The sequence below is a fragment of the Dendrobium catenatum genome, unplaced genomic scaffold (assembly GCF_001605985.2).
Source record: "Dendrobium catenatum unplaced genomic scaffold, ASM160598v2 fragScaff_scaffold_853, whole genome shotgun sequence".
NCBI classification, from domain to species: domain Eukaryota; kingdom Viridiplantae; phylum Streptophyta; class Magnoliopsida; order Asparagales; family Orchidaceae; genus Dendrobium; species Dendrobium catenatum.
Window position 1 is genome coordinate 7,541,653 of NW_021319315.1, and position 9,770 is coordinate 7,551,422.

The following is a 9,770-nucleotide window of genomic DNA, read 5'->3' on the forward strand; positions in this document are numbered from 1 at the left end:
GTTTCTGGCTGCATGGATCGTCTGGACGAAATTTGGATCGTCTGGACGAAAATTTTACAGAGCCCAGTCGTCCAGGGACGATAATTAATTTCGTCTGGACGAAATTCGTCCAGAGCCAAATCGTCCTGGGACGAAGTTGCGATCGTCCGGGACGATCAGTCTGGATATATATAGAAATGAGATATTTTGAAGAGAGAGAAAAGCCCAGGAGAGAGAAAAACGAAGGAAAAAGAAGGAAAAGTGATTTTTGGCCCACTCTCGTCGGTTTTCGTCCGTTGCAGTAGTTCAAGAAATTGGTGTACGCAAGGTAAGGCACATTCCGCTTTTCTCAATTTTCAGACCCGTGAAGTTTGAACGATTTTTCTGTCCGGATTTCGTTTTCGTTAGCGAATTTCGTCCGTATTTTTCGATAGGTTCAATTTTTACCGCGTAACTTTTGGTATATTTCTGAGGTGCCGAGTGCGCACGTTTTAATTATTATCTGGAGAATTTTGACCGAATAATTTTGATTCGGCGGTATTTTATTTTGACTGTAATTTCTGATGAAGTCTGAAATTGTCTGGGCAGTAGAATAAAATTCTTGCAATGTTATTGTGAATATTCTATGCTAATTTGGTAATTTTGTGAATTTAGGAATTTTTGTGTAAATTCCGTATACTGCCGTTATGCCGCTGGATTTTTGTACGATTTCTGAAATTATTCGAATTTGTTCTGAAATGACATAATATGATTGTGTGCTATGAAAAGGAAGTTATAAGGGGTCAGGATCCTGTGAGATCCTGTCTGTGTCAGGAAAATCTGAAATGAGCTCTGAAATCTGAAAACAAGTTATGTTCTGGATCCGATGATAAGTTCTGTTCTGATGCTATAAGCACATCTGTTCTGGTGCCATGAGCACAAAGGGAGGCATAAGGGGACAGAATCCGAGAGATTCTGTCAGTGTCTGGGAAGGGAGGTATAAGGGGCCAGAATCCGTTGAGATTCTGTCAGAGTCAGGGAATCTGTTCTAACTTTTGATATGTTCTGAATTGATATGATTTCTGATTTCCGTAGGATTTTGATATGATTTATGATTCTGATACGATTCTGTTCTATTTTGATGTGATCTGATCTGTATGATTCTGTTCTGATTCAATTTCTGGAAGTATTATTTCTATGATTTTTATTCTATTCTGATTCGATATATGATTCTGTTGATCTGATTTCTGTACGGATTTTTGTCTGATGTGTTTGAAGTGGATTCTGAGGATTTTGATTGGAGGTTTGATGTCTTACTGAGCTATTGTAGCTCATCCTTATTTTCTGTGTGATTTTCAGGTTCTGGGAAAGTAAAGGAAGTCTTGGAGTAGGAGTTCAGAGTCTGATCTGTTATAGGTATTTTATACTTTTGATTTTTGTACAGTCATGGCTTTTCTGTTCTGTTTTTTCTTTCTGTCTGAAAGCCATGAGTTGTATTTGTATATGATTATTTTTTGGAGGAAGAAAAAGATAGATGATTTGTTCCGCTGCATTTTGATGTTTATAGTAGCTCTGTGTGTCTGTTTCTATGTGTAAATATTTGGAAGAAAGTTCTGAAATAAATTCCAAAGCCAGATCCTGAAATCAGTTCAATCAGTTTGAGTTTGGGCACGACCCGATGCGAACGGGATCCGTCCCTGTTGGGTTGGGTCGTGACATTGACTACCTTTAGAGCACCGCCTGGATGCCGACCATTACCGAACTTCCGCTTGGCCGTCGGCCACCGCCGCACTTTTGCCCGACCGTCGTCCTACAACCGTCCTGCCGCTAACTGCTGCTGGACTTTCACCCGGCCATCAACCACCACCGTACTTCAGCCTGACCTTCGTCAGACCACGGCCCAACAGTAGACGATCTCTAAAATTCAGACCGATAACTGTCGGACCACCTTCAGGATGCCTACCCCCGCCGGACTTCATCATCAGACCACCGCCCGACAGCTAGAGTTCCCCCGAACTGCTGACCGTCTCCGGACTTCAGCCCAATCTTCGTCGGACTACTGCCCGGCCACCAACCGCTATCGAAATTCAGTCCGATCAATATCGTACAACCGCCCGCCACCACTATTGTCGGACGACCGCTTAGTCGCCAACTACCATCGAATCATCGTCGGGATGCCGACAGCTGCAAGACTTCCACCCGTCCTCTGACCGTCGATCGCCTAACACCAGACTTTTGTCGAAAAACCACCTAATGTTGGACTTTCATTAGGACTACCGCCTGATGCCAGAATTCTGCCTAACCACTGCCCGATGATGGAGTTTCGCTGGAACAACGCCCAATGCTGGACTTCAGCCAAACCAGCATCGGACAACTAACTGAGGTCCAAACTTTTGCTGGACTACTAACAGAGGTCAGAATTCCACTATACCATCAAATAATGCAGAACCTCCACCGAACCACCACCTTATGACTATGATCTTTCTAATTCCTATCTCCTACTAACTTTGGTGCTTGTGACCTTCATCGCCTACTACGATCCTTTCGACCTCCATCACAATATAATTGTCTTTTTAACCACTACCTCCTGCCAACTTTGGTCATCCCGACCTTCATTGCCTACTGCGGTCCTTCCTACTTGAATCATAAGATAACAGTATATTATGATCCTATCTCCTACCGACTACGATCCTTCTAACCTATGTCGCTTACTACAGTCCTTCCGACCTCCATTACCAAATAATGATCTTTCTGACCCCTATATCCTACCAACTACGGTCCTTCCGACCTCCATCGCCAGAGAATAGTCTTTCTGACCCCTGTTTCGTACTGACTATGTTCCTTTCGATCTCCTTTGCCTACTACAGTCCTTTCGACCTCTATCGCCTACTACGGTCTCTCTGACCTCTATTGCCTATTACAGTCCTTCCAACCTCCATCGACAGATAATGATCTTTTTGACCCCAGTCTCTTTCCGACTACGGTCTTTCTAACCTCCGTCGCCCGTCGACTATTATTCTGCAGACAAAATGAAGATTTCAGTACTAATTCTTCCAATTCCCACCATGTAATATTATGTACATTTACTACATCAACCTAAGGCCCTACCCCAGGAAAGGGCCTCAGTTGTAATCGACAGTAAGTAATAGTGGATTCATTTAAACTGGGTTAGGCCCCTTGATTTTTCCCTCTTTAAAGGGGTTTCCATGTAAAAACTCTGGTGTCTCAAATGAACGCTACACCCTCTCTTTTCTTTGCTTGTGTGTTGGATCTTCGTACAAAGCTAAGACATTAAATTTTATGTTTCTCTATAGCCATAAATATTCCAGAATGCAACAACTATAAAATAGTTGAATTACAAATTTGAATAAGATTCATTTAATGTTTAAAGAAGGTTTGAGCTTATTAAATAACAGAGTATAAAATAGCAAAAAAGTAATAGTAAGGCAAACACAATAGAGGATATAACTTTAATAATGTTGCATCTTGGAATATTCGTGGCGATAGTGAAATATAAAGTTTAACGTATTAGCTTTGTACGAAGATCCAATATGCATACAAAAAAGAAAGAGAGGGTGTAGCATTCATAAGTAACACCAAGATTTTTTTTTTTTTATGAAAAATCCTGAAAAGAGGAAAAATCATGGGGCCTGGCCCAGTTTGAATGAATCCACTATTATTTGCAGTTGATTAGAGATGAGGCCCTTCCTTGGGGCAGGCCTTGGCTTAATGTAATAAATATACATCATATAATGGGCATTACAAGATGTGACTTGAATGAATCAGTATCGATATGTTTGTTTGGTAGACAGAACTATAGTTGATGGGCGACGAAGGTCGAAAATATCATTATTTGGAGACGAGGTCAAAAGGACGATCGTTGGCGAGCGACGGAGGTTTGAATAACCGTTATCTGGTGAAGGAGTTTAGAAGTATCGTAGTCTGTTGGCGCTGGAGGTCGAAAGAACCATAGTCGATGGACGACAGTGGTCAAAAAGACTGTTGTCTAGGGAAGGAGGTAGGAAGGACCATTGACGGACAAAAGTTCAGCGTCTAGTAGAAATACGACAAAAGGCGGAAGTTCACCATCAGGTAGAAGTCCGATGAAAGTACGATGATGATCAAAATTCCTATGAAGGGGGAAGTTCGGAGTCAAGTAGAAGTTCGATGAAAGTCCGGTGACATGCAGAAGTATGATGACGAGCAAAAGAATGACGACGGGCAAAAGTTTAGTGTCGGGTAGAAGTCCCGACAAAAGTCTGGCAATGGGTAGAAGTCCAACGACGAGCAAAAGTTTGGCTTCAAGTAGAAGTTTGATGAAAGTCCTATGACAGGTAGAAGTCCAGCGACAGGCTGAAGTTCGGCGTCGGGTAGATGTCCAACGAAAGTCTGGTAGAAGTTCGGTGTAGTGTAGAAATACTGCGACGAGCAGAAGTTCGGTGTTGGGAAGAAATCTGGCGACGAGCTTAAGTCCGACATCATTCGGTGGCTGTGAGGTGGTCGAAGAGAAGCATAATGGCAAGAGAACTCTTCATTCTCTTCGTTCTCTTCTTGCTTGGGCCTCCTTCCTTTCCCTCTCATGAGAAATGAAGAGTATATTTATAGTTTTCTAAGAGTGGCATGACCAGTAAATAGGAGGAAGATCAAGGATAAATTTGGAGTGGTTTGAATTAATGACCGATGTGGATTTCCTCGATCATGGACCATTTATTTGGTATTCGAATGTCTTAATGATATTAGAATTTGGCAATCTTAGGCTCGTTAGATTTGTCACATTGAGCCACTCGATTCGACTATGAGCATGTCGTGTGTGGAAATAGTTTGGTAATCCAAATTATGGTTTGAATCTTCCAAATGTGGTGTGGGTCTTTGAATTGGACTCATTTGGGCTCGGATTGAGTCGAATTTGGTGTCATTGGGTTTGTATTTCTAAGACGTTCAGTTTGACTGTAAGTTTGCTAAAATCAAAGCTCATATGGCCTATGATTTAGTTTTTGAATTTTCCTATTTGATTTTGCCTTGAGATTCGTGTTGATAAAGATAATTTTTTATGATATATCAAATAATAAGCCTTATATTAAATTATAATTGTTATAAAATTTTGTACAATAATATATAGAGCATAATCATAATAGCTATAACATTGTAGATTAAATTTTTGATACAATTGAATTCAATAATAACTATAACATAGTTATATCTCTATAAAGTGCTCAAATTTGACTATATCTATGCCACTATAATGAGTCAAAATCTAAATTTTTGACCTTAATCAAACCATCTTTGCCACATGATTGAAGCTTCTTCAACCATTTGTTGATCATGGTTCCAAAATATAAACTTTGAATAATATTGGATCATGTGTTGAAATATTTCAATAACTGTAAGAATAAGTTTTGAGCAATGTTCAATACTAGTAATCAATCATATATTTAATATCTTTTAGGATTGTAAACATATAACATCCTTGAAGATGGAAAGTTGGAAACTTTGCCAAATGTTTAAAATCTATATCTTCCAATGACAATTTTAGACTAGTCAAAGACGAAGACGGAAATAATGCATTGGAACTTCGACTCATAAAAATCACTCACAAATGAGAATCGTAGAATAAGAAGTGCTGACAAACCTATACTTTGTCATTACATCACCTAAAGTGCAAGGTATCTTGCTTGATGGAATTTGGTATGAAGATTTCGTTTGGGACAATTTTTTACAGCTTCTTGATTAAATTAGTCTTTAGTATAATAATTAAATTTTTTACTAAAAAATTGCTTAAAAAAGTGATAAAAAAATCGTCCCAAATGAAGACGAAGCTTGGGTGAGAACACACTTTTATAATTCTTTTGGTCATTAATATACGGGCTATGCCTCAAAATTTAAAAAAAAAAGGAAGTTATTAATAAATAAACATATTGTCTTCCAATCCACTGCTTTGTTTGGCTTATACTATTATGGGTCGTAGATTTGTCTTCTTTTCAAGGGTGCCATCAGAGCTATAGATGTATCCCTTTTTCAAGACGCAATCAGAGCTGTATATGCGACAACACAGTAATAGTTAAGAGTCTCCTCATTGGTCTACATGGATCAATCGACATGCACTAGATAGAGGACTACGGATGAGATTTTAGCTAATTAGGAGTATCTAGCATCAATCAATTGAGTTTTTGGGTCTATAAAAAGTGTACACTATTATTGAAAACCTTTAGAAGGATCCAAAGGTCTAGATGGTTAAGCTAATTTAGGGTTACGATGAAAATACTTCAGCTGATTTTCGACAGAATTACGACGAAAAATATGATTGAAATAATCGACTAAATATTTCTTGCAAAATTGGCTAGCTAATTTCGCACAATACTCCAACCTGATAACATACTATATGCTGGAAGTCATCAATCATCCACAATAATTCTGCTTTCATTAGAAAGTTATGCTTAGTTGAAAAATCATGTCATCACACGTTCTCCCATATAAATTTCAGGTCATCAATCAATGGTTGTAAGAACAATTTATTTTTTTACTTTTAGATTATATGTGACATGTATGGGTATGATCAAATAAATAAGATGTAGTTAGCTAACACATCTTTGATGGAAGATTATAGGGTGTAACTATAACTAGCAAACATGAGTAAGGTGAGACTACCTAACTATAAGTGAATGGTAATACTATCCCAAATTAGTTGTTAAGCTGCAAAAAAGTAATTCACAGAAGTTTTACGTACGTATCCCTATTTCATGCCTTTTCTACATTCTCTAAATTACAATCCTGTTGCATATAAAATCAGCTCTTCGTACATCCTTGCATTTTCTTCACCCATTATTTTGGAACTTGTTGAAGGACCACATTGAAAGTTTAAATGTTGCTCGTACTCTCCATGTGAAGTCTAGAACCAATAATATGTCATGAATCCTATATGATAGAAATCAACTATATATAATCTCATTGGGAGTATGCGTGTTTTTTGTGTTTTGAGCAAGGACATTTGAATCTTTCGTCTGATAAAAATAAAGGTAATTAGCAGACAACGTGCATAAAAATTTGGACTCCCTTGACAAATTCATCTATTAATGCATTTCATTCCGGTATCAATTGATTTTACATCCACGACTTTTGGCTTTAGATATTCATGTGAGATCTTATCTAACCAATTAATGTAAGCGTATAAATCGGGTGGGTATATATATGCTTAAATTAAACATAAATAAACGTGTCTATTTAGAACTAATCTTATCAAATGCAATCAAGTTTTCAAATTTAATACAAAAATCCTTAGAAAAGCCAATATGTTTACTTGACCCTTTTTCAATTAACTAATCATTTAGACTAATTTGACGAATCTAATTATAAAAGCTAATTTGGGATGAAAAAAAAAATTATTACGATTGATTATCTCCCAAGCCAATGATTGAAGAATCACTATCACAAAGATATAGAAACTAGATTACATCTCATTAAACTCAAACCTAAAAGCTTATTAAAAAAGTAATAACCTTGATAAAAAAACTTCAAAACAATTTAAACAAAATCTAATATATAAAAATTTTAATTGATTGGAAATCATAAAAGGTATGAAGATTTACCTTTATATTGTTGAAGAAATCAATTAAAATGATTGAGAAATGAGGTTGGATGAGTCCCGATGACAGCGAGACCAAGGAGAGAGAGATATCATCTTTTCATGGCAAATGGGAGAGGGGAATGAGTTGGATGAAAATTGGGATCTAATCAACAAGATTTTCGACCAAAAATTCTGATGAAAATGTCACACCCCAAGATCTAAATTGGAATACTTGTATATTTTTAATTTCTTAATTACAATTAGAGCTATTAATTTCAATTGAAAGCAAAATAACCAACAAAAAAATTCTATTTATCTTCAACATTTTATATATAACATTGATTTAAATCAAATATACAATAACTAGAAGTTCAGCCTAGCATAATAATCTATTTATATACTTTCGATTATAAAAAAAATCAATAAAATAAAATAACAGTAACCTAAGAAAATTTGAAGATGACAAGCCTCACACTTGAGCATGAACCTCTTCCCTGACCAGAAATTAATTAACTATATCAGGAGCTTACAAAGTTTTAATTGCAGGTCACTTAAACCTACAATTGAACTCAAAGCATGAAAATAAAATAGTATGCATGTAATCATTCTGTTCTTAATACTATTCATTCATATGATCATGAATTAATATAGAAGTGGTAAAACATATATTGCAAATTGAAAATTCTATTAATCAATCTTCATATAAATAATATGGTATGTATGCTACATCCGTAAAGTGGTGTAAATTAAAATCATTCATTCATAAAGCAAAGCTAGTTTAGTACTAGTCAAATCAATTAGTAAAACCAATGCATATGTACAAAACATCTAAAATCTAAAGCATATAGACTTGTGAAGTCTAAGCCTTAATCATACAAAAATATTATCATATGTCATATAAGGCTTGTACACTTTATATCATGAATCATTCAATAATAAAAACTTGTACTCTTATAGAAACTTGTATTCATAATCATATCAACATCATATTCATATGCCAAAAAGTATAACATAATCAATCATAGTAAACAAGTAAAAAGTTTTGACTTGGGTAGTATTTTTAAAGAAAAGAGTACATGTATCATGTTCATTAGTCATTATCCTAATATTAATTTAATAGTCAGGTGGATTAGTAATAAGAGCGTTACTCTTTCTCCATGGGCATGTAAACTTCTTATAACCCCCTCTTGAATCTTAATCTTGATCTTGAGAATCATAAAGGATATCACCACAAACATTTTATGTAAGGAAAGCCCGTCGACTCACCTTCATGTTTACGAAAATCTTCTCTAGCTAGTCATATTTTAATAATCAACCATTACTTGTTGCACACATTATCAAGGTAAATAAATAACAAAAAGTTAGCATTTATACATTCGTGATGCTTATTTTACCAAAAAGATCATTTCAAAATGCCAAAAATCACATTTTTACTCAAATCAAATAAAATGAAATAAAAAACATTCTAACCTATAAAAATACAAAATCATCCAGTTAAAATGACTTGAATGATCAATATTACAATATACCAAAGATTATGCAATAAAAGTTCACTAAAAAAGAAGAAAATGTAATAAATTTTGATTAATATAGATGAATAAATCTCATAATCAAAATATTTGAGAACAGAGAAAGGATAAAAGTCGGCTACAATGATCATGATAATTTTTTTTACTGGAACGTCAAACAAAAAAATTTGGGAAGCCTTTTCTTTCTTCTCTCTCCTTTTTATCCCCTTCTCCTCTCCTTCTTTTTCCATTCCTTTCTTGGCAATCCAAATGTGTGTGTGTCTGTGTGTGTGTGTGTGAGAGAGAGAGAGAGAGAGAGAGAGAGAGAGAGATGAATGTAGACCTCCGAAAGGGATTCTCTATGTGGGGAAATATAGTGCAAATGGTATACGATTGCACCCATCTCTTTACTCCCCGCATACTTCACGCTTTAGGTTATATGTTCGGTAAACCCCTGAAGGTGGATTCAGCTACTTCTGTAGGATCTAGACCCTCGCGAGTTTTAGTCAAGCTGGATGTTACTAAAATCTATTCGACACAAATCTGGCTAGGTCCTGAGGAGTCTGGGTATATCCAAAAAGTGCAATTGGAAAGTTTTTCTGATTTTTGTGAGTCTTGCAAGTGTCTTGGCCATCTTAAGGGTCATTGTGCCTCTTCTTCTTTGCCTATTTTTAATTATAATCTTCCTCCCATTGAGAATGTTAAGCCTCTTGTTGATGGTGTTGTTGAGGTTCAAGCGGTTG

General features: G+C 36.2%; 1 protein-coding gene across 1 annotated transcript in view; it reads right to left on the reverse strand.

Moving 5' to 3' along the window:
* LOC110107435 (NAC domain-containing protein 83-like) overlaps positions 1–9,362 on the reverse strand; it is a 25,082-nt gene extending 15,720 nt beyond the window's left edge. The window contains exon 1 of the mRNA XM_028696905.1: positions 9,331–9,362. The gene's annotated coding sequence lies outside the window, so the exon portion shown is untranslated. The remainder of the gene's footprint in view (positions 1–9,330) is intronic.
* Positions 9,363–9,770: the final 408 nt, after the last annotated feature.